Raw genomic sequence first — 27,163 nt, 5'->3', positions numbered from 1 at the left:
CTTCCATAGCTTCAATCGTAGCTGGTTTATCAGCATAGACCTTGGACTTCACGAATCCCCAAAGAAAAAAGTCCAAAGGTGTGATATCACAAGATCTTGGTGGCCAACTCACAGGTCCTAAACGTGAAATCAGCTGCTCTCCGAAATGACTTCTCAATAAAGTCATTGTTTCACGAGCTGTATGGCACAGAACGCTGATTTTCATAATACAGTTGAACAATTTGTAGACGTTGTTGCGGTGTGAGTCTTTCCATGATGAAATGCCAAACGCTGTTCAACAAATCCAAGATCTGTAAAAAAAACGCAAATGAAAAAAACTCCTCTTAATTGATCACCCTATATAAGAGAAGAATAGAGAGAGAGAGAGATAAAGGTAGTTAGTCCTGTGAGAAATTTCCAGATTCTTTGGTAAATCTGTAAATATCCTCCAATTGTAGGGAACGAATATTACTCACTCTCACGACATTGTAATCCTAACTCGTAGTCTTGCTCTCGCAAAGACAGTACACCCACAGGGAGCACTTGCTCAGTGCTACCCGGCCTCCTCCAAACAAGACAGACACATTGGGCTCTCAATGATTCCAATGGTGGTCATAGGCTGATCCCATGGGTTGTGCCTTGTAATAATACCGATCAGCAACCGAACGTCTTTCCTTTCACATTAATTAGTTATATTATAATATATAATTGATCCATTCGTCGTTGCTGTTTACAACCTCTGACACCTCTCGACCACTTTGTTCATATCGTTCCACCAAAAATCGCCAGATCTGGTGTCAAAGAAGTTGTTGAGTCAGTTTATAAGGGCCTCTTTTTTATCGTAAGTAACGCCCTTCATATGGTTTGATAGTGAGCGGAAAAGATGGTAATTGGTCGGTACAAAGTCCGAAGAATACGGCGGATGCTGAAGAATCTCACTTTAGAGCTCTTGGCGTTCGGCTTTGACGACTTGTGCAACATGGGGCCTGGCGTTGTCGTGAAGGAGTATAGTTTGACCATGTCGATCAGGTCATTCAGGCGGTGTAGATGGGCAATATAAAGCTCCTTGTTGACCGTGGCATTCTTTTCGAGCACCAAACACACACACACTTTGGATTCAGATCGGGCCTGACACTCGGCATTGACGTATCTCCTGGAGCCAGTCACTCCTTCCTTTGCTTCATATTGATGCATGCATGCCAAATCCCGACATATACAAGGCACCCCTCGTATTATAAAAGAAACACATGCATTTTAGGATTTAAACTTTCTTAAAGTGTGATGTCTTTCGAAACAAGACAAGTATCACAGTATTCCGAAGTTTCGCGTCTTTGTCCCTTTTCCTGTCTATTAGAACAAACAAGACAAGAGATTGTCTCTTTTCTTGCCTTTTCGCAAAATGTGCAGTTTTTTGTCCAGTCTTGTTTCAGTTGCTGAAGTGGAAGGTCTTGATCGATCTTCACCGAATTCACTCTTGACGAACTTCAAATGGGACAGTGGTTTTTCGTTCCTGCTTTTTTTACACACTTATATAAAATTTTAAAAGGTGGCCGCCGTGGCCGAATTGGTTGGGTTGGTGCGTGACTACCATTCGGAATTCAGAGAGAGAACGGCGGTTCGAATCTCCAGGAAAGATAAAAAATTAAGAAAAAATTAAGAGATTTTCTTAGAAAACAAAATGATGATGCGTATTGATCGGCGCGATCAACACCACTCAATGAAGCCGTGTAGTTAACAACAACTTTTGACTTCTCCACATTTTGTTGCTCGGCTCTTCTTACAAATCTGGTTTTTGTAATGAATTCAGCGCTATCACTGGTGCTTATCAGCGTAACCACCCTTTTATCATTCCAAGCCAATATCATCTTTCTTCCCTTTTTGTCAGCGATCGATTTATTTTCACCGAATTTAGGGATCTTTATTGGATTAGGTATGCCCCTGCAATTGATTTTTATTGCACCTGTTAGATGGCATTTCATTCGTAATAATTTTTCCGCCAGGACAATACTAGTGTAATACCTATCTGCATAAATATGGTTACTTTGTGCATCTGGTACGTTCGACAATAAATTGTTATGCAGGTGCAATGGAATTTTAGTACTAACAGGTAATTGAGGTTTTATAAGATTATCGAAGGTAATACTACCATAATATGGGAGAATATTGTACATATACCCAGTTACTGAGTCAGCCAAAACGTATATGCGTATGCCCCATTTTGTAGGCTTATTTGGATTGTAGGTTATAAAACTAACTTTACCCTTGAATTTTATTACCGATTCGTCGACACATATGTAAGTACAGTAGGTTCTGTTTTTATGCGGTAGATACGTTCCGCAAGAAACAGCATAAAAAAAGCTACCAGTTCTATAGTAAAACTATAGATACGTTTCCAATGCTAAAACCGCATAAATCTGAAATAATATAATAAAATCGCATAAAAAAGGGCACTAGTCTCATATTATATTATAACTATAGATACGTTCCATAGACCGCATGAATCTGAAATAATTAAATAAAATCGCATAAACAAAATATTGTATTTTTGAAAATTATATCTTTATTTAAGAAACGTTAGAATCGAAAAATAAATTTAAGTCAGAAATAGAATCAGACAATACCCACATGTTGCGCGTTCGTTTAGGATTTGGCTAAAATCACTTTCGTCACTTTAGGAAATGTACACGTCTGATCTAGATAGTTATGCAAGCGGTTCCATACTTGTAGGGTTAGCATTTCTGATGTAATCTGTGATGAGTTTTTGCTTAGCTGGTTTAGAATCTTGTTTATATGTACAATTTCCGATAGGTCGACATGCATTTTGTAATTAAAAAAAAACCACACTATTTCAAAACCGCATAAAAAAAAGCCGCATAAAAACAGAACCTACTGTATATCTTATCCTGGTATAAAATATTTCGCAAATTTTGAATTGATATATTCCATAAAATTACTTACCCGTTGAATCCGTGTTTGATGTCTGTTTTTTGCTGATTAACTGTTTTTAAATGTAACATCCGAAATAATTGGTTAAATCTGCTTCTAGTGAGCGCATCAGAAAAAAATGGTATTTTGGTATTTACACTAGTAGCACAATAATCTTGAACATTTGGCAGAAAAACAACCATGTCGCCACTACGGCGACAGCGGATTTATTGTTAGCTTTTTAATGTCGCAAATACGGCGACAACGGAGTGCAAAGGGTTAAGTGAAACAATTTTTTGTTTTAACATCAGACTTGGCCATTTCCGCTAATAACTTCTATTTGTATGTGTATCTTCTTTGTATATGTCCATATATGAAATAAATTTACGTTGTCCATAAAATATGTGATTCACATTCAAATATTAATTAAAATTTATTCGTTAAACCATTCGCAGTTCGTTTCCATTTACCGAAAAAAATACTTCTACCATTTTCAACAAAAACAGATTTAATTGTTTCCCCTTTTTCACCTTCTTAAACGCAACCTTTTATAAGGGAGTGTCAAAAATCGAATGTTACAAGTGAGCAAACCTTTCATACTTGAATCATGAACCCATTCGAAATAAAAATATTTTTATTTATCTATCAGTTATTTGCAAATATTCACTTAAAAGTCAAAACCACACAAATATTGTGCGAGATATCTGAAAATTATGCTCACTTTTTATGTATCTCAGAGATAGAAAAGTAGCGCCCCAGAAGTTCAAAAGCCCAGTTTAACTTAAAAAAACACACTCATAACATTTTAATATGTATGTACTATAGTATTCAGTAAATCAGTGACCCTTCCAGTCTAAATCTGCTAATAATAATATTTTGTAAATAAACATAAATTAAACATAAAACTACAGTAGAGCTACGCGCACACATTTATCCAAATAAAATCCCAACAAAGACTACAAATAAGCAGCAACAAGAAATTTACCTACAGTATTTATGTATATGTAAAAATGTATTAAAAAAGGTACTTTTTTGAAATATTATTTTAAATGAGATTGTTTGAAGCAAATGATTTATGTATGCATGCAAACAACTACGCTGAAAATACAAACAATATTTATTTAATTTAATTTAGTAAATTTGAAAACTTTTGGGTTTAGTAACCAAAAATTGATGACATAAACACCGTTAGGGTACTACTACAGCTAAGGTTATGGCGTTATGGTATGGCACCTCTACTTTGAGCTTAGACTTTCTGTTGCACTGTAGGCTAGGCTAGTACAAATGGCTGCCCTTGCGAGGGGCGTACTTGGCTAAATATTCAAAATTTGTACGTTGTGATATCAAATCGGGCGAGTGGAGGGCAAAGGAGAAGGAAAGGAAGCAAACAGTTGCAAAAAAGGAAAAAGGGGCTTTGGATTAGAGGGCCAACAGTGCCGATTTACGTGCGTATTAACCACTTCAAGCTACTGATAAATGTGTAATATTTAATCTCTTAACCTGCAATGACGGTGATCGGGCAGAAATGAATATTGCTAAATAAACGAAGTCTCTCACTTCTTCAAAATCATAACTGTTAACTATGACATGGGAGTGCGCCAGACCCATTCGCTTTGCTTCTCTATCCAGATTTGAAAAGGCAGAACTAATAGCACTAATAGAACTTATAACTGATACTCACTATGAAACTATAAAACTACTAATACTGTATTTTTCATTAGTTGGTTTACAAACAATCAAAATCGGAAAGTAATGTGAATCGCAAACAATCTATATTCTTGCACTGCATTAGACAGAACCTGAATGAAATGCCTAGGAGCTCTACAATACGTATGAGCCTCTTTCAACTCTTCTTAGTGTACGCCCGATGTCGATGTAAAGGCCTCCACCTTTATTTTGCCCCTCAGTACTCAGTATCTTCGGGATTTCCAAGGACTGGGAATTAGGAAAGTGATCCACAGGGAAGCATCCTCCCATGGCATTGCGTCAGTGATAGCCGCTTTTAACCAGTCCGCATCCAAAATGCCGGTTTTATGTTCTGATCTTTCTCCACCAGTATTCTCCCAAGGACAAAGTTCTGGATGAAGTCCATTTGATCTGTTGTTAGGGGCGTATTGAGATAATCGTTTGAGAGCACTGCCATTTTGACATCTGGGTCCTCTGATGATGAACTACATATTATGGCTGCTCACCCCATTTTCGTTTTTGTACAGCCTGTCTTTGTCTCGTCGAGATGCATTCACGAAAATGTGGGCACTTTGTGATTTCTTCTTCTATCGTTTATAGTAAATATTCAAATGTTGTTTGGCTCAACCTAAAATACTCGAAAAACTTTAGTGCGTTGTCCGATAAGCCTCGAAAGACGTTTAGAAATCTCTCAACATTTTCTGTTTTCCCACTTGTCAAAAATTACTTATTCGACTTTCTGGAAAATAAAACTCAGCAATTTTGTCCATAGAAGCGTTATGGCCATCAGAAAACTCTCACGCACGTAACCTCATTATTTAGACGAACAGGTCGTATCTGTAGCCCTTCAAGGCACGCCTGGTATTGCTGGTTTTAATAAAAACTATTTCACATAATTTTTTTATTTCAAATATTCTTTTTATTATTAATATGTTTTACAGAAATTATGCTGAACTCATTTCAAACATATTTCCAATACTTTCATAAAATGCTTGGGCATTTATTGTATTTACATATACACTTAAGTTTCAAGGCATTGTCAGCATTGAGCAGAATACATTTAGAACTAATAGATAATATTTATGTATTTAAATTGTAATTGTACTATAGTTATTGCAAACAAGTATTTTTTTAAAAGCAAAAAGCAACCCTCTACAAGTAAACATATAAATTTAAATAAATCATTATTTAAATGATAGTAATTAAATGATGAAAAAGTACTTAAAAATTGGGAATAAATGAAAATGGAGAACAGCAAACAATACTAAAAGTAAGTAGGCATGAAATGTGTATATGTATGTTTTTTAGACAAATATATACATGTTTTTTTTTTAATAAAATTAAATCGTCAACTCTAAGTTCAAAGTAATTTTAGTTTCCTAACGAAGCACTTAACTCACTTAGTTACTCTATCACTCTGTGTATTTTAAGTATTTAAGGTAATTACTGTAATACTTACTAGTTTTCAAAACTCCTATGAAATTAAACAAAAATATGTTAATGCATTTAGTTAATAATTTAGTTCAATTTGCAACAATTGTTTACTATTAAATAACTTAGTTAATGTTTTTATATGATTATCAATACTAGTAAGTGACTTTCTATACAACATTTAGCAAGTTTACATCCACTATGCGTAAATAATGTCAATCTACAGCAAAATGAAAATATTTTGAAAACATACAAATAATAAAAATGAGTACATAATGGGCCCAACAAAATAGTAAAACAAAAACGCATATGGGTAAAAAACAACTAGAAAAAAATTAGTGAAAACATAAATATTACATTTTGGAGACATTTTACTCTTTAATACTAAATTTAGCTAAAAATAAATATTAAAAAAATATGAAATAGAAATGGAAATCAAATGTTAGCGCAAATGATAAGAGAAACAAACACAGCAAAAAATGGACTTTTGTGAGCAAAACTTTATAGACAACTTTACAGTAGATTTTACAGTGAATGAGAAAAACAAAACTAAAAGCCAGGCAGTTTCTCTACATACCATACACACACACATATATACATAGAGGCAAATTATATAAACATTACAAAAAAAAAATGTATATGTTTTGAATGGCGGAGTTGACTTTGCAAAAATTGAGCGAACAACAACAATTACCTACATACATACAGGGTTTGATTGGAAAGTAATGAGCCTTATTTTTTTGAAGCAGTTTTATTAAACCTTTAGGCTTATACAACTAATATCCTTCAAAATAGAACCCTTGAGCGTCAATACACCGCTGGTAGCGGTCCTTCCACTGCAGGAAACATTTTTAAACTCATCCGCCGGAATCGCGTTCAATTCGGCTGTCACAGTTTTCTGGATCGCCTCGATGGGGTCGAAACGCCTCCCCTTCAGCTTTCTTTTCAGGCGCGGAGGTCCGGAAGTCCGGAGGGGAAAGGTCTGGGCTGTAGGGAGGGTGGGGAAGCACCGGAACCCCCATCGTGTGCGCCGACGCATTGTCGTGATAAAGGGTCCAATTGTTGACGAGGTCGGCCCGAACCCGGGCGACGCGGTTTTTCAGCCGAAGGAGCACTTCTTTGTAAAATAACGCGTTTACAGTGCTTCCTGTCACATCTTCGTCTGTTTGCGTCATCGAAGGCCTTCCAGATCGCTATTCGTTTTCGATGTCCTCCCGGCCTTCCTTGAACGACTTGTGCCACCGTTTTACCTGGGCACTGGACAGAGATTGGTCCCCGTAGCCCAATGGTTTCGGTACTCGTTTTATTTAGCTTTACGCAAAATTTGATCGAGTAACGTTGCTCCAACGATCGCTGCATTGTCGCCACTGCAAAGTCCTAACACACTTTTAAAAAGGCCAAAAATTTAGTTTGGAAAATTACTTTTATTCAATTCAAAGTAAAAAATGTGCAAAAATAATACAAAATTATCAATCAATTTACTTTTGCTCCATATGACAACCTTTTGCCTTGACTATGGCCTAGAGACGGTCCAGAAACGAATCGCAAGTTGCCCGAATATGACTTGCAGGTATTTTCGTCTGGTGAATTTAAGAGCCATTATGTGTGAGGACGTTAAGAAGTTCGGAACGTTGTTTTTTAGCCATTCTTGGTTTACTCGAGCTTTGTGAGACGGTACCGAGTCCTGTTGAAACGTCCATGATCTGCCACCGAAATGCTTGTCTGCCCACGGCTACAACCTACAGAATACTTTCCCGATACTATTTCGCATTTACCTTGACGCCAGTGCTGCCTCCTGGTAGCCAATCGATAACTCAAATTGTCGTATGAACGGTCGCTCAAATAAACCCTATCGTTTTGAGAGTTCACGAATCGCTCAATTTGAAAAATTTTCTCGTCAGACAACAAAATGTTGGGAAATTGACCGCTGTCGTCCAAGCGAAGCAACTCCTTCGCTCTCTCAAGTCCGTCTTGTTGCTGTTTTGGATCTTGTAATGCTTGAATTTGTGATCATTTTTCAGTATGCGGCGGATACTACGGTCAGATATTTTCAGTTCTTTCGCCATTTGATTGGCACTTCATCGGAGATTTCGCTCAAGTTGCTTCTTCTCTCTTTCCCTCTTTTTGAACTATTTCACGTTACGCTGCAGTCTTTTGATGACCACCTCCATGACGTTTCGCAATGGTAGTGGTATCATTGTAACGAGTAATGGTACGATAAACAAAAACTTTATTTACTTTAAGGTGCTCGAGCTCACGAACAATCCCTGGCGACGTTTGAAATCCATTACTGATTTTCTTTTTTCGCGTTTACTTTCGGCAAAATACTTCCGCGCGCTTGTAAACAATACTCTGGACTGTCATTTCGCCAACTAACAAACAACTGATGCCCGTGCAGGTACTTTTTCTAATTGGGTTTTTTGACAGATCTCGCGTAACTACTGTCAAACTATGTAAATACATCATTTTTTCAGCGTTCATCATGGGAAGGCGTAAGCCTCAAAAACGTTTACAAAAATCGAAGCACTGTGAAAAGTGGTAATCGCGTGCTCAGACCAACAGGTCAATAAACAAAATTGCCCCATTGTTGCTGTAGGTGCTGTCGCTGTATTATTTCAATTTAAAGTCCGTTACCTCTAACCCTCACTTACATATGCATATGTAGTAATAGAAGTAGGTTAGGTTCGGTTGAAGCGGTTGTTCACTGTTTGACATACTCAGGTTCATTGTCCAATACTTTTCAAAAATTTTAGAAGATCTCTGATTTTCACAGCATTGAGAACTTCCAATTCATTAAAAAATTGTCCACCTAGAATAGTAAACCTATGACTGGATAGAGCAGGACAGTGGCACAGGAGCTGCGAGGTCATCTCTTCCTCTTCCTCAACTAAACAGCTTCTGCAGAAGTCACGTGCTTGCACGTCCATCCTCGGGCGTGTTTGCTTATTAGGCAGTGCCTTGTTGTAACTGAAGTTAGTGTTCCAAGACTGTGCTTATTTTGGCTTAGCAGAGATTCTGTGCGTTTAGCATTGAGAGTCGACCGCCATCTCTCATTCGCTGGTCTTACAATTTCTTCAAAGATATTTAGCTTACATGGCCTATGTTATTGTCTGTGTACTCATCAGTCAAATTCGTAGTTGCCCTCAATGTTCCAATGGCCAGTACTTTAAAGGAAAACGACGCAGCTCAGGTATTGCATCACACTGTACCAGTGAGACGGCTTTCATTATTCTTATCAGTTCAGCCTGAACGAGGCTACAGTAGTCGTGAAGCCGAAAACTGAAGGAGATCCCCAGATGTTCGGAATATACACCTCCGCCCACACTGCTCTCGAGATTTGAGCCATCTGTGTATGCATGAATAGAAACGCTCTGTCTTACATTTTCCCGTTCGCACTCTTCCCTTGAGCGCAGGAGGATCGTGAACTTGTAGTACTAATTGCAGGCGGGAGTGCATAGTCCACCAGTCTGGGAAGCTGCGAAATGCAGCCTAGAAGTTTACGGTGGCCGTAGTCCTCGTTTGTTTACTTACTTAAAGAGTTCAACCCTATTGGAGCACCACGCGCGATATAATTTGCCTGCAGATCTTCTTGGACGAGGTTTAAAGCGGTATTTAATGCTGAGAAAAGTAGAGCGAAGGTATACGTATTTTTATTTAGAACAAAAATAACTACAGTTATTAACATTTTAAATTCATTAATGAAAATACTATGAAATAATAATAAAAATTTTCAAAGCACTTTGCCACTCAGAAGTGGATTCCTCCAAAACGAGCTGTTTAAAGACTTCAACAGCTTCATCAGGCATTGAAAAACATTGACCTCGCATCGAATTATGATCTTCGAGAAGAAAACGAAATTATTAGAATCCAAATCAGTGCTGTAAGGCGATCTTTTTTGAATGCTCAAAAACTCTTTTATGTGAGCCGATACGTGAGAGCTCGCATTGGCTTGATGAAGAATGATTTGTCTTCGGTGGTTGGTTTTCCTTTCTCCGAAAATTTCTGTAAAACAGATGGTTATATATCCCGCAGAATTAACTGTTTTAAGTTTCTCTAGTGGTACAGTTGCGACATGCATAGATTTCTCGAGAAAACTCACGACCATTTGCTTTGAGTTGCTTCTTCCGCGCACAACTTTTGTTGAATTAAGCTCACCTTGGAACACCCATACTGCCGATTGCAGTTTTGCTTTCGACTCGTGTGCATAGATTCAAGATTCGTTACCTGTTTCAATGCCATAGATGTACTTTGAGCCACCACAGCTGAATTTCTTCAACAATTCCTTACACTAATCGACCCGAGTCCGAGTCTTTTTTTGCGAAATTTTCAAATCATGCGATATCCAACGAGAACAAATTTTCTTATTGCATTTGGTAGTCATGTTCATGCAACAAGGCGAAGGCAAAGGTGCAAAATATGAAAGGCAACCCTCGTATTTCATGATTTTGCGCGAAAATTTCCTAGCAGCGCGTCATATAAATAAAAAGTGTACAGATGCAAGAGAAAATTGAGTGCATTTTTGGCCTTTAATATGATTAAAACCTCCATTCGTATTTAATGGCTGGAAAATTTTATTCGGAATTGAGTCAATTAATTTGCGCAGTGTCCAGCCAATCATGGAAAATTCCACTTTTATTTGAATACTACAGACCATTTAGATGCACAGCGCTTGGAATTATCGCCTGAACATTTTCAATGGCTGGCCAGTGGAGCAGTTTCTCCGATCGCGGAAAAAACGTTTCGACTTTCTGAAAACGTTTATACTGGCATCTTACTGTTGAAAAGTAAACTCAGTGTTCGAGTGGTCTTCCGTGCGCACCCATCATAATCAGCAGATTGAGATGGGCAGGTCACATATTGCGGGCTAATACGGATTACCCATCTCAGCAAATAGTCTTCGGTAAATGCCACAGCCAGAGAAAAAGGGGCCGTCCGCCGCTTGGATGGATTGACGGCGTATGTGAAGACGCTGGGATTTTGGAGATGGAGAACGCTGCTCGCCGAACTAAGACATTTGGAGACATATACTGCAACAGGCGAAGACCCGACCAGGTTTGTACAGCCAATAATAATGATGATGATGAATCTTTTGAAAGCCTGGCTAAGAAAACTTCGCTCACTGTACACGTTTCAAAAGTATTGCAACATTATAAAATAATGTGAATTTTTAAATGGGATACGTATTTCAATAATTCTCTAACCATTTTGTACCATCTCTGCTGCTGAAGCTCTATAAAATATTTTTCTGCAACATATTGTTGAATTGTCAATGACGTGGCACTAATTTTCCGAACAGCTTTTCCACACTTTATAGGTTCAGTCCTGAGTTACGTCTAATAAATTATATTATATAGTTTATTTCCGCTTCTACGGCTATCGATTTGCAGCGAAAGAGCTCACCAAGCAGGGAAATATGTATGTAAAGGGTTTTCCAATAAGAGGTGTTATTTTGATATTGAAAGAAAAATGCTATTTTTTAATATAAATGAGCGCATGTTTATTTCATTATAAAGAGGAAGGTATGCCGTTAATAGTGGGAAATAACATCAGGAAAATTACCACCACGACCACGCGTACAGGACAATATCATTTTCATGAAATTTTCCATAACCGAATTGCAAAGTGGCTGCCCTATGTCCTCGACAGCCTCACGAATTCCAACTTTGAGGTCTTGAATCGACCCTGGGCTGTTGGCGTAAACCTTCTCTTTCACGTGGCCCCAAAGAAAAAAGTTACAAGGTGTTAAGTCACAAGATCTTTTCGAGTGATAACACGATCCGGAAACTTTTCTCCTAAAAGATTAATGGTTTCGTTGCTTGTGTGGCACGTAGTGCCGTCTTGTTGAAAATAAACGTTGTCCAAGTCAATACCATCCAATCCCGGCCATGAAAAATCGTTAATCATTTCTCGATAGCGCAATTCAATACAAAATAACACCTGTTATTGGAAAACCCTTTACACATAACTAACACCTTTCTCCATTTAATAAGAGACCATCCTTTTGTACGCGTCATCTTTGTTTAAGTGGTTGGCCGAACTTCTAATGGATTTTCACGGTGTGCTTCTTGGTGAGAATCAAGATACTTATCATTCTTCGCATACTCTGAACGGCAGCTATTATAGTTTTCGCCAACAGCTCGCGTGCAGAAAAAAAGCTTTTTCTATCAACTGATTTTTCATGTTCGCAGTTTCGAGGCTGCGAATTTCCGCATTGTAATCATGCACAAATCCATTCGGGTAAGGCGGCGGAGCATAATAAATATTTAAAGTAAAGACTCAACGAAGGCGGCCGCCGTAGCCGAATGGGTTGGTGGTGCGTGACTACTATTGGGAATTCAGTGAGAGAACGTAGGTTCGAATCTCGGCGAAACACCAAAATGAAGAAAAAGTTTTTTCCAACAGCGGTCGCCCCTCGGCAGGCAATGGTAAATCTCCGAGTGTATTTTTGCCATGAAAAAGCCTCACATAAATAAAAAATACCAGTCTAACGGTTAGACGCGATAGAAGTGAAACCTTCCGTAAAACAAACTGAGAGAGAATGAGACGAAGGCAGCAATAGGAGCGGGATAATTATAGGTTCATTATAATATTGCTATAAAGTTCATATTTTATTTTCTTCATTTTATCATTATTCATCCTCAATGTTTTCAATTTCAACAAATGATATGAGTGGCTTATGATAGCTAAAATATGATACAAATGCTTTGGTTTCGATGTTGTCAACATATCTTTGAAATACCGTGTCAATTGTTGTTTTTTCTGTCGATATTCACGACACTTTTCTGTATTATTTTTCGGCATAATTGTGGTAAACATTTAAAAATGAAAATATTTACGAATATAAAAATACGGACGCAATAAAGCACACGCGGTTGCTATTATGAACGTCGTAGCGCGTATATTACACAGACGTACTAACATACACACAAACATTCGTAGGACGCTTGGTTTGAATTTTTTATACATATGTATGTATGCTATACTATGGCCTAGCCTATGTACGTACATACATATTTGTGTTCTGAACTTCCAGCAAAACAATGCTTATTAATATACACATATGCATCTACATACAACCGCACACACAGGCCACTCACTTTATTCCTGTAAATGCGTATGTCGTCCAAAGCTAAAATTCTATGCCTAGCGACTACAAGAACAAAATGCATTAATAGGCGCAGGCGTAGCGGCCATCATCCTAGTTGCCATAGCGCAGAACAGTTTCAACTATTGCTCTGTGCAACAAAAACTCATCATCAAAAAATTGATTTATAAATTCGAGCTCATAGTTCTAAGAGCAAGTACTTTCATTCATAAAACGAGCCGCCCATATGCTAATTTTCTCGACAATTCGAAAATAGTCAATATTGGAATATTTCGCGTAGAATTATTTGCCAATATTCAATTTAGGCCGGGTCGATTTGTGGGAAGGCAAAAAAATCGCCCATTGCTCTGTGAAAATCATATTCTAGGGATCAGAATAAGAAATTTTGCCGAAGGAACCATACCTCTAAAACGATTTCTGATGTCCCCCAATATGGGTCGAACTTTTTAGTTTCTTTTCTGTAACCCACATTCATTCATTTACATATGTTCTGACTAAATAAATTTCTTAAGAGAAAAAATAGATAATATTATAAATAAAGAAAAAGCATAGCCATTTAGCTGATTTTTTCATGTAAAGGCCAAAAATGGTGATATTTTGAAATTGGGGGACATCAGAATTCGTTTTGGAGGTATGGTTCCTTCGGCAAAGTTTCTTATTTTGATCCCTAGAATACGATTTTCATAGAGCAATGAGCGATTTTTAAATCGACCCGCCCTACTGTACATGCAATGCTGTGCCTATGAATGTGCGCTGTGCCTATGAATGCGCGCTGGATTTCTTGAGAAATTTTACCGTATGTTTTGCTGTGGCGAGGCACATATGTACATACACACAACATATATACATATATCCGCATATATACATACATATATAAATTCACAAATTTAAATTTGCTTATGCCATCCTTCTGTGTGCCTGGTAATGAAGCATTTTCTATACATACATATATATACGTATATCTTTTTTCTTCTTTTTTTTGGTGTCGTTTTTTCGTTTCACTTTTTCTCAAATCACTCCCAACGATTCTAAAGAAGTTTTCACTTCAAAAATATCTGCCGTTCGGAATCGGTTTGAAACTGTAGGGCCATTCATTTTTGGAACAACATCAAGACGCACACCACAAATAGGAGAAAGAGCTTGGCTAAACACCCAAACTATTTTACTTTACTACGAAAAATTCGTATCCCGGGAAAACGTTTTTGCGGAAGATGTCTGCAGAGCTTAAAGAAAAAGTTTGTTTGCCATCAAAATTAATTTGTTTTACCAAAAATATTCTTAGAATTGATTTTATTTGTGCAGCAATACAACTCCGTCATTTTTAAAGCTATTTTTATAAGTATTTTCATATTTTTTTCTAAAACAATTTTTTACGAGTTTTTATATTATAGAAATCCACTTTGTCTTCAGCTTCGCTTTTCGCATATTTCATAAAATTTTAACAATTTGTCCGTCCAACTTATTTAGTATTCTACTAATTCCATACTCTTTCCACACATACCTATACACATTTACGTTCATATAGAATTATTTGTATGTGTATAGAAATTATTTATTTCAACGTTTAGCGTTTCTTAGTGCGATTTTCTCGCCATACACTCACACTTGTAACTTTTGATACGCTCAATTTAGCAGCTTGAACGCATAAACAGAATTTTACAAAATAAATGTATTCACACACATACACATTTGCTTAGAGTTCAATTTCGCAATTAGTTCCATTTCAAATAGTTAATTTAGTCAAGTTAAGGAATCACTTATTTTAACTTTTAAGTAATTTTTAGTAGAATTTCTAGTTTACGGGAATATTTTCTTCGAAGCGTAGAATTATTAGAATTCTAATATTTTACATATATACATATTATATAGATGTAAACAAAGTTAAGCTAAGCTAAATGGGAATATCGAAATTGAATAAATAAAAAACAAAGTAAAATGTAAACCAAGATAAGCAAACGCAAATAGTTATGTTAATTAAGTTTTGTAGATCTGAAGGTGGTAAGTATGGGTTTTTTATAAGCTTCAAAAATTAAACTGTCATTAATGAACGCATTTGGTGCGAATAGCAATACAAGCTGAAGTCCAAAATAAACCAGCCTGAGCTAAAATAGGAACAACAGGAGCTTTGTTCTGATAACTTCGAGTTGATTTATTCAAAATAGTCTCCTCTGGCCTCGATACATTGTTTTGCGCGATCTAAAAGCTTTTCGAAAGAGTGTTTCAGGTCATTAACCGGAATGGCCTTAAGACTGTCGTTACAAGCCTTTTGGATGTCTTCTACAGACGCAAAATGTATTTCTTTCATGGCCAAATACAATTTTCCGAAAAGGTAGAAGTCACAGCGAGCCATATCAGGCGAACACGGTGAGCGATTGATGGTTAAAAAGCGATTTCTAGTCAAAAAATCAGTCACAAGAGTGGATCCATGAGATAGTGCATTTTCATTTCATTTTCATTTTTCAGCTTCCTCCTTCGCGGTATTCAGGACAAGTTCGTCGAATGCGATGCAACAAGCGTTTCAAAACGCCAAGATAGAAAATTACATAGACGGTTTGGCTCGTTGGCACGAACTCCTTGTGGACAATTCCTTTGGAATCGTAAAAACAAGTAAGCATCGACTTGATTTTTGACTTCTCCAAACGCGATTTTTTGGCTGGTGGTTCGTCTGGGGCCTTCCATTCGGCATTTTGACGCTTGGGTTCAGGTTCATGTTGAAAACACCGCGTTTAATCACCAATGTCGTAAAGAAAGTTCTCGTTTTTCTCGTCTCCTTAGAGCTCTTTCGGGTTGGTGATTACCATTAGGAATTCACAGAGAGATCGTTGGTTCGAATCTCGGTGAAAGCCAAATGAAAAAAAAAACATTGTTCTAATAGCGGTCGCCCTCGGCAGGCAATGGCAAACCTCCGAGTGTATTTCTGCCATGAAAAAGCTCCTCATAAAAATATCTGCAGTTCGGAGTCGGCTTGAAATTGTAGGTCCCTCCATTTGTGGAACAACATCAACACGCACACCACAAATAGGAGGAGGAGCTCGGCCAAGCACCTAACAGAAGTGTACGCGCCAATTATTTATTTTTTTTTTAGAGCTCTTTCGAATGGTGAATGAATACGGAATGAAACGTGCACACACCTTTCGTAAGCCCAAATGATGCGAATAACAATTGAGCGGTAAAGTTAAATCTTCCTTCTCCAGACTAAAAGGCGGCTCTTTAGTTTACTGCACAAGAAGAAATAGCAGCGGTTTACAGAATTCTGTTAATGGCAGAAAAATATGGGAATGACAGGACTTAAGCGTTTACAAGATAGCCATGAAGACGTCGAAAATGATTTATGTAACGCACTAACGACTCTCACAACTGCTCTCAACGAGTACTGCCGAACAACCTGGCATACACGAGCAATGGAGCAACATTTCTCGCTTTCTACGTACCGCCGCATGCCTGCCGATTGCTACCTAAGTTTGCTCTGCCCAATCCATAAGAAGGGCGATCCTGCAATTTGTGCTCATTACCGCGGGATTAGTCTTCTAAATATCGCCTATAAGGTTCTAGCGAGCTTATTGTGTGAAAGGCTGAAGCCCACCGTCAACCAACTGATTGGACCTTATCAGTGTGGCTTTAGACCTGGAAAGTCTACCATCAACCAAATATTCACAATACGCCAAATCTAGGAAAAGACCCACGAAAGGAGAATCGACACACACCATCTTTTCGTCGATTTCAAAGCTGCATTCGACAACACAGAAAGGAGTTACTTGTATGTCGCGATGTCTGAATTTGGTATCCCCGCAATACTAATACGGTTATGCAAGATGACGTTGCTCAATACGAGCACCGCCGTCAGAATCCGGAAGGACCTCTCTGAGCCATTTGATACCAAACGAGGTTTCAGACCGGGTGACTCGCTATCGTGCGACTTCTTTAACCTGATGTTGGAGAGGATCGTGCGAGCCGCAAAACTTAATCGCTCAGGCACAAGTTTTTATAAGAGCGTACAATTGTTGGCGTATGCCGATGGTATCGACATCATCACAATATCACAAAATCACCGCGTAAGCGGTTATCGCGCCAACTAAGAAGAAAATGAAGGTAATAATATCGAATACGAGTTCGATCTGACCGCCGGTTACGTAAACTCACGAGAATTCGGGGTCAATTTTGTAAGGGTTAAGAAATTTGAAGTGTGGAAGGTTCAGGACAACAAGTTCGGTGGCAAATAGCACACGGCAGGGGCCCAGCAAATGAAAATACCGAACTTGTCGCTGCAAGTTTGCAGGATAAACCGCGTCAGTCAGTTCCAAAAAATATTGAGAAAGGATCTTAGACTTCACTTACTAATTTATAGAACTATCTCTTACACTGTGAGCCTCACATTTTGAGGAGAACTTTTGGTCTTGTACGAGAGCCTGATGAGTCTTATAGAATAAAACATAACAATGAGATTGAAGAACTTATAAATGAACAAAACATAGTGGGCTTCGAGAGGGTGCAGCATCTTTGATGGCTAGGACACGCACTTCGAATAGATGGACGACAGAATTGCAAAGAAGACTTTTAACTCGTGCAGAAGGTGGACAGATGATGTGGAAGACGACCTGCATAGCATGAACGCACGAAGAAGTCATGAGATGAACCGAGACGTATGGAACGCAATAGTAAAGAAAGCACTGACTCACCCCGAGTTGTAAATGCTATAACGATGATGATGATGGATGTCTCAATAAGCAAAAATGCTGTTATTGGTCACCCAAGCGACATAACTTACTATTAAAATATCAACAGCCACTTTACAGTTCCTTGGGGACGGTTGTCAGTGACATTTGTCAAGCAATGGAATGATTGAAATATGTTTTGTTGAAAACCGTCGAGGGCAAGCAATTTGTGTGGACAGCGTCTCGTATCGGGTCATGCTGAAAGATTATTTTCTGCCAATAATAAGAGAATATCTTTTCTTCCGTACGCACACTTGGTTTCAGCAAGATGGCGTCACGCCGCATACGGCCACGGAGATCATGGCGATATTGCGTGATTTCTTCGCTAACAAACTGATAAGTCGTTTCGGTGGCATATCCTAGCTTTTCTTCTTTACTTTTTTCTGTGGGGGTACTTCAATGGTATGTTGGTTGGTTGAAGTGGTGATTCACCGGAATCCCATCCTCGCCACCAAGGAGTTATCAGATTATTTCTTCACGACTATATCCACTCTGTGCGATTGCGAAACCTCATAAGATTTACTTCTATACCGGCCAGCTCTTCGAGGTGTTTAAAAGGCGGTTTGCCAATGGTTAACATCCTCGCCTTCCATAACGCAGGACATTCACAGAGGATGTGGAAGATAGTTTGCTTTTTCTCTGGTTGATTACAATTACGGCAGTGTATATTGTAAGCGATACCCATTTTGGCAGCCTGCTCTCCTATGGGCCAGAAGCCAGTTATCACTGCCGGGAGTCTGCAGGTATCTTTTCGTTTCATATTTGTCAATATTGACGTTTGTGTGCAGTTGTAGTTGGGACTTCAAAAGGGAAATCAAACTACCATCTGAACACTAAAAGAAAATGTCATTGATGAGGTTCATGGCACCTCAGCATCACGGCCGTAACGGTCAACATTTGTCTTCTTTGTAGTAGTTATTGAAATAATGTAAACTTATCATTAGTAATTATTTTTAAATTTAGCCTTTAGTTCCTAATTCTGCCACCGGGCACCCTGTATTCATGGAAAGTTGAAACACACTCATGGCGTTGCATGTATGTACAGACATATTTATATGAACTATTGAGAAAAAAGCTCTTCATGAGCAGACATCTTGTTCGGAGTCGCCTTAAAACTGTAGGTCCCGCAATTTGTAAAACAACATCAAGGCGCACGCCACAAATAGGAGGAGGAGTTCGGCCAAACACCGAAAAAAGGTTGTGAGCGCCAATTATTTATAAATAAAATTTACATACGAAGAAAAAGCGTAGAATTTAGTCTAAGTAATTTTGAGTTGGTTCGTATTTGCGTAAATTTAAAACTAATGTCTTAAATAAAAACTGGCTAGAAAAAAGCCGCGAAACTAGAACTAAAATTCTGAGGTAAGAGAACAAAAATGAATATCAAATCTATAGAAGAAACTTCGACATTGTTGTTGCTTTCAGAGTTTGGAAACATTTACCTTTTAATTATAAATTCGGTCGTATGCAATTTAATCTTAATTTTTATTGCAAATGACTTGGCGCGTTGAGCGTTGCTATATGCAGATTCGTCCTACTACTATACATACAAGCACTAGTTATACATACGTACATGTATATATGTATGTGTAAAAAAATAGATTAACCCTTAGAGTACGGAGTCTATTTTATAACATAAACGACGGAGTGGGGTAACTTGGGCCCCCCAAACGAAAAACTTACCTTATAATTATAAATAAATTAATAATAGAGTGTCACTAATAAGTTTTTATAAAGGATTTAAAATAAAACTCGACTACCTAGAGGGAAGAAGAGAGAAAGAAATTATTTACGAAGTTGTTAAAGAAAAACTAATCTTGGGGGACCTAAAGTCTCCCACTCCGTACTCTAAGGGTTAATAAAATACCGCTCTTCGCGCCAAAACGGCAACACTGATCGCCACAATGATAGCTCTGTTAGCCAAGACTTAGACATAATTTTACATAATTTACGCCAACCTACCATACAAGCAGTGCGTATTTCTGGTTAGCCCAAACTGCGCTTCTCTACGCCAGAGAGCTGCAGATTTTAAATTCCCAAGTTAAGTGTTTTACGTAAATTGAGAGCCGTGAGAGAATCATGTTACCGTACCTTTTTTGCGCCTATTTTGAAATATTTTCCGAAAAATATACCAAACGCTAATCTTATGGAAGCGTATCAAAGCGAAAAAAAAGTAAACAATAAGCAAAAAAAAATTGCAAACATGCACGATGGAAAATATCGTTGACGCAATCATGCTGACGTGCCTCTAATTTTCTATGAAAACTATGTTAAGTCTATGTATTGCTTAACAGAGCTCTAACAGAGCTTTGATGGACTGTAAGAGCAGAGAATGTTAATTGCATTAACATTCTCTGGTAAGAGGGTCAAGTTGAGTAGTGGGTTGAGCAGGCAAGAGCAAAAACAAGTGAGCGACAGATGTCCAAAGCTAGTGCACTCTATAAAGTTTATAGTATAAACGATAGAATAATCTTGTATTCTCCTACATATTAAATGGTAGGTGCTCACAAATCTTTCGTGCTCTGACTCAAATATCACTTGATAATGTATTTGTATGACTAAAGCGAATGTGAGTAAGTTGCTTATGCGGCACTTGACGATTGGGGGAGGGAAGGTGAGAAATAATAGCGACAAAATGTGGCTCGACAAGAGTTGAGGCGGCAAAGGCAATAGCAGAAGCAACAGCTACCAGCTACGAGTTGTTTGTGATTTTTTCTAGTGACGCTCCAGTGTGAATCTAATTTACGTGTCGTTTTTTCTAATGCGCGTTATTTGTTTAATATTCAATAATTGGCAAGCTTTTTTTGTTTGACATTTATTATTCATAATTGAAGTATAACAAAAAAGTGACAAAAAACTTATTGAACAATTAAAGTAACAGCAACTTCTCATTGAAATATTAACCGCGGGCATTGATTAATAGACACCGGCGACGTCAGTGAAAAAGTGCGTGTAGTATTTTGTAATTCACAGCGGGGACTGAACCAGATGTACCATAAACAGCATGGTTGAGATTAGCTGTTGAAAAGTGAAAAAGATAACGAAAACGAAAATAAAGTGAACAAATTGAATTTTTTGCCAAGCGAAGACTTGTGCGAGGTGTGATAAAAGAGTAGTAAATAAATAAAAGATTTGTGAATAAATGTGACGTAAGGAAATACATGTTAAATTAGTGAGCATTAACAAAACTTTTCTATGAAGTGAATGTAAAAAACAAAAACAAGCTATTTTCATTAAGCTCTCTCTCTCTCTCGCAAAAAACAAAAAAGATACCTGATAATCAAAATTAAATACATAAAAACAAATCACTTACAGCGGCGTAGCAACTACACCTGTTACCGCTAGCCAACCACTTGAAGTTCAAGAAACAAAAATTCCCAGCATTAAACCGGTTACTTTTCAACTAACAATTTTTTTTGTGCAATCGGTATTTGTGCCGGCTGTTTTGAAGGTAAAGTGCGCATATTTTCTTGCGTTCTTCTAAAGCGCTTTTAGGTTAAGCATAAAAATCATTTAAAAAAATAAAAAAAATTTAAATAAACACGAAAATGAACAAAAATATTAAAAACACGCGCCAGGCGCGCAGAATATTTTGTCTAGTATGTTTTAGTGTATTAGCTTATATTTTTATATATGTACATATGTATGTGTTGTTGTATGTGTGTGTATATAAAACGAGCGCATACACAAGCGCATCTCTATTGATGATTCGGCAGCTCGGGCTGCCACAGTTGTGCGTAGTTGTGAAAGAGAGTTTTGATAACATGGAAAATTATTTAAAACTGATTAATGTTGAAACTACAAATTTGAATGGGGGCTAGCTCTGAAATGAGTGCATCTGATCTGTGGGTAAAAGTGGTACCGTTTGAACACTGGAGTTCCCTCACTATTAGCTGCCGGAAGCTTATTGTTTTCGGGTTATTTGTAGATAAAATTTTTAAATTTGCTAACCATAAAACGTCATTTCCTTATGAAGAAAAGCTCAACCTCAATTATTTTACTTGCACACACACACTTTAAAATATTTAAAATTGCTAGCACGTCTTTACTCTAATTATTATTTATAGGAAACCTTTTAAAATACAATCATAAAATAAATTTAATTTGCATGCCGCCAAAGAGCAAAAATTGTTTCAATTTGACAGCTATATACATATGTATGTGTTGTATCATACATATGTATGTATTATATATATATATAAAGTATACAGCCAAACAAATACAAGTATTGTACACCTTCGTTTATTTTTGTGTTGTAGAATTTCTTATACAGTGCACTCTCTCTTAAGCGGACACCTAAGGGACTGAACAATTTGACCGCTTATGGGAGGTGTTCGCTTATGAGAAAACTGTAAAAAAAGTGAATAATATGTTGTGGGAGGGTTGTGCGCTCAAGAGAATGCTAGGTTAAGTTAATCCGGTTAAATCTAAGCAGCGCAGGTGGATCGATTTTTGAGACATCTTCCAGACCCTCAAACTGTGGTACTCCCAGAAAAGAGAAAAAATAAAAAGAACTAAAATTCCTAAAGATTTTTGATATGTACGGAAAAAAGTGTCCGCTTATGGGAGGTGTCTACTCATGAGAGGTGTCCGCTTATGGGAGGTGTCTACTCATGAGAGGTGTCCGTTAGGAGGGAGTAAACTGTGCATATTCATTATATACATATATGATGTCCACCCGCCTGCGGCCGCCGTAGCCGAATGAGTTGGTACGTGACTATTATTCAGAAGTGCCCGGGTTCGGACATGAAACACCAAATGGTAAAAAAAACATAAGCATTTGTAATAGCGGTTGCCACACGGCAGACAATGGCAAACCTCTGCCATTAAAAAATATCTGCTGTTCGTAGTAGGCTTAAAACTGTAGGTCCCACAAGTTAAAGTGCAAGTAAAGTAATTAGCAATAAATCCACATAATTAATCTACCCGTTCACATATGGCAGATTACGTGCAAAATATTGTTTTGAAAGGTTTTTCATCATAGAACTTGCTTTGGTGGAATAATTTGGACTTTTCGGTTTGTTTAATTATTATTAACGATATGAAGAAAAGACAAGCAGAAGTAATAGCTAATTTAATTGCGCAATTGGCTTCCATTAATGAACAGTTGGAGGAAATCCGTGAACTGCGTTTACTAAGGTTTCAAAAAATTATGGCAGAAATACGCATTCGAAATTCGATATTACATGTTATAATAAGTAAGTTATATGTATGCATAGTTAACAATACCTAACAAACATTTTATTAGAATATTGTTTTCTTTGCCAGCATTCATTTTATTAAATTTTTACTTTTGACGTTTTGTCAAAGTTTATCTTTACATTCGTAAAAATAATTATCTATAAAACAGAAAAAAAAACAGGGTTGTATGTAAAAAGTATGATTATTTTATAATCTCAGATTTCGGGAGATCAATTTTGTATGCTTAATCTCGCTTTTTAATTACGGATTGGGAGTTAAGCTCGAAAAAGTAGATAATCCAGTTATATGTGAACGTATTATTAATCGAGCAGAGAGATAGCGAGCAGAGAAATGACGAATAGAAGAAGCCTATTATTTGCCTGCTGTTGCTTGCAAACAAACCAATTCTCATCAAGTGATCAGAAAAGGAATCCTAAGTCTCCAAACCGTCGGAGAAAGAAGAAATTAATCTAATTATTTTGCCGCCGTGAAAATTACCGACCGCAATTCACGCGATTAAATGTGTTCTAATTATGCAATTCTTACAATTCACATTATTCGCTTTTGAAATGGTTGTTAGCCACGCTATTAAACAAAACAAACAATGCTTAAGGCCTAGACATTTAGCTTAAGGCGCCAATATTTTTTTGTTTTTTGGTATGCTTGGATATGCGTGGAATCTTTTAAAGATACATACTTATGAGCCGACTCATACGCATGCCCGATTCACATGGAACTATAGTTGTAACCTAGCCTAGTCTAGGGCCTAGGAAACTTGATTCAAAAAGAGCCGGGGAATATCTCTTTTTGAATCAAGTTTCCTAGGGCCTAGACTAGGCTAGGTTACAACCATAGTTCAACGTTTCATCAGATTCTAGCATTTATTGTACTATGTTTCGTTCCCCATCAAATCTAGAACTTTCTTACAGGGCATACTCAGGAGTTTCATATTTTCCTTGGCAGTATAGGCAAAATGGGGAGTCTGTGTGCTTGTATTTGTAAAAATTGTGCCCAGTTAAAAACGGTGTCAGCATGAAATTAACGGTTCCTTGTGTTCTCCGGATCCTTTTCTGTATGTCGGGGATCATAGTGAAAGTGGTTCTTGTCTTCCCACTATCGTTCCATTTGATCTGCAAATTTTGCAGAGCGATATCATCGATCCTCTGTAGGGCGTCCCTCAGTGGGGCTTTGTTACCAGATATCCGCTCGGTTTTTGTAAGCTGGTATTTTTGTTTCATACAGTACGCCTTTATATCGAGGGGGATTCTGCCTGTTATTACCTCTGCTACTTCGTCAGATATGGTCCTGTAGCCTGTAATGAATCTAACATTGCAGAATCTGTACACCTGTTTAGCCTGTCTCAAGTAGCTGGGACATTTCACTACGTCGCCCCACACTTCCGCAGCGTAAAACACGATCGAGTTGCAGACGCTTGCTAATAATGCTTTCATTTGTTGTCTTGATCCACCCACATTGGGCATCAGTCACGATGAAGCCGTGCAGGATTTTACAGCTTTCGAACTTGCGTATTCCAGATGCTTTTTTGAACTGAGTCTTCTGTCTATCATCACCCCTAAATATTTTATGGTATCTGTTAATGTTATATTGTGGCCACCAACCTTTATTTGAAGGTTTTCAACTTTTTGTCGATTACTTATGAGAACCAGAACTTAACTAAAGGCCTTCGCACACGGATCGTATCGTCAATGGCAGTATATCATTTTTTAATTTGGCGACGTCGAAATACGAGTTGTCAATATGTCGAGTGATGAAGAGGAATTTATTTTATTGTTTTATCTTCTCCGGAGGAGAAATAAAAGAAACAAGAGTCACTCGGTGCATCCGTACAGTAAGAATAACTCAAACAGAAGATTATTCATTGCCACAAGGGAGTTACAAGAGAATGATTATAAATTTCAGACATTTTACAGAATGTATAAAAAAAACATGCGTTTCAAGATCTTTTGAAGCCGACTATTCGAAAAGAAACTACAAACACTGAAAATCGAGAACAAACTATAGGGTGAACCATGTAAAATTTGCTTTTTGAATCGGCTATAAAAAAAAACTAATCAATATTTTTTCAAATTTTTTTTTTTATTTTGAAGATTGAACATTTTCATTAATGAATGAAAAATAATATCGTTCAACCAAATCGTGATTGCCACGACTGGCTTTACAGTAGGCCATTCGATCAACCCAATTTTTAAGCACATTTTCGATTGTTTGGGCTCCAATTTCATGAATGGCAACTTCGATTTCGTGTTTTAAAGCATCAATCGTCTCTGGATGGTTCGCATAGCATTTGTCCTTAACGGCTCCCCACAAAAAATAACGGGCTTAAATCACAGCTCCGAGGCGGCCACTTGATATCGGAATTTCGGCTGATTATTCGGTTTTCAAAAACGGTAGCCAAATGTTCGAGTGTAACTTTGGCAGTGTGACAAGTTGTCCGTCCTGTTGAAACCAAATGTCGTCCATGTCTTCCTCTTCAATGTTTGGAAACAACTCGTTGAGCATGTCATTTGTGTTACCACTCTCAAAAAAATAGGTGGTTCAAAAAGCAAACGCTATATGGCCCACCCTGTACAAGCGTACAGGATATTTGACGACTCTGCTGTACGATAAGCGTCATGCCGCATGTTTGCTTTGACGAGAGCAGGTAACTAACGACCCGTGTGCGGTTCGCCATTTGAACACAGGCGTGCAACAACGAAGCGTATGCCTCGGGCACATTTTGTGGCATACGCTACGATGACAGTACGACGGTACATTCCCATAGCAGCCGGTTCTACGTTACCGAAATGACTCGGGTTTTTCCCGACCAAGGGCTAGTGTACCGTACCCCACCATGACGGTACGACCCGTGTGCTAAGGCCCTAAGAACTATTATCGTATCGTTTAAGGGCTAATTACACATACATACATATGAATCATTTGATCAACGTGCATGCTTACAATATATACATGGGGCGTTCCACGTCAACCGGACCAAAGCTCTGTCCAAAATTCTATGGGATGAAAATAATCATATAATATGTCAAAATACTCGTAAACTCATGCCCTTTCAATTGCAAAGTGGCAAATTTGAAAATTCAAAATGGCGTCATTACTGTGTCACCTCAAAGACACTAAATTCCAAAATTTGCAAATATATCTATCAATTACTTTTAAAAATAGGTTCAAAAATGATGACTCATGATATATTTGAATGTTTTTGGGGTCGCTGATTACGAATCTGAAATCAGATTTTCAAAATTCAAAATGGCGGATCCAATATGGCGGACATTTTTCGAAAATTTTTTTGGATTCGCTTGAAACTCATCACTTGGGGGTTTTCGGGGTCGCTGATGACGAATCCGATGTCAGATTTTCAAAATTCAAAATGGCGGATCCAATATGGCGGACATTTTTCGAAAATTTTTTTGGATTCGCTTGAAACTCATCACTTGGAGGTTTTCGGGGTCGCTGATGACGAATCCGATGTCAGTTTTTCAAAATTCAAAATGGCGGATCCAATATGGCGGATATTTTCGAAATTTTTTTTAATTTGCTTAAAATTTGTTACTCGGGGGTTTTCGAGGTCGCTGATGACGAATCCGATGTCAGTTTTTCAAAATTCAAAATGGCGGATCCAATATGGCGGATATTTTCGAAATTTTTTTTAATTTGCTTAAAATTTGTTACTCGGGGGTTTTCGAGGTCGCTGATGACGAATCCGATGTCAGTTTTTCAAAATTCAAAATGGCGGATCCAATATGGCGACTGAAATTGTAAAAGAATAATTGAGTTTACATGAACTATGTTACTCGGAGGTATTTGAGGTCGCAGATCACGAGTATGATGTTAGAATTTTGGCGTAGCAACGTTGATTTTTGTAACTTAATTAGCCATCATGGCGGATAATAAAATGGAAGCTTCTATTTATATGACTCATGTAGATAGATGCATTAATCCTTTAAATCTTCCTAACCATAAGGGGTTAATTTAAGAAAACTGTCCAAGACACTGTTAAAAAAGTTTCCTCTGGTAGCAGAAAATGCAAGAGTTTGCCATCAGTGTCGTAAATTGTGCAATAGCAACGATTATGATCATAGCGTTTGCGTCTGCTTAATTCATCAAAATTTTAAATTAATGATTGATG

General features: G+C 37.6%; 1 protein-coding gene across 2 annotated transcripts in view; it reads left to right on the top strand.

Moving 5' to 3' along the window:
* Positions 1-20,532: 20,532 nt before the first annotated feature.
* The window catches only part of LOC129236335 (segmentation protein cap'n'collar), a 255,187-nt gene continuing 248,556 nt past the window's right edge, over positions 20,533-27,163 (top strand). For both annotated transcript variants that reach the window (XM_054870673.1, XM_054870672.1), the window contains exon 1: positions 20,533-21,289. The gene's annotated coding sequence lies outside the window, so the exon portion shown is untranslated. The remainder of the gene's footprint in view (positions 21,290-27,163) is intronic.

The sequence above is a fragment of the Anastrepha obliqua genome, chromosome 1 (assembly GCF_027943255.1).
Source record: "Anastrepha obliqua isolate idAnaObli1 chromosome 1, idAnaObli1_1.0, whole genome shotgun sequence".
Lineage (NCBI taxonomy): Eukaryota > Metazoa > Arthropoda > Insecta > Diptera > Tephritidae > Anastrepha > Anastrepha obliqua.
This window is presented reverse-complemented; position numbering and strand designations above follow the sequence as displayed.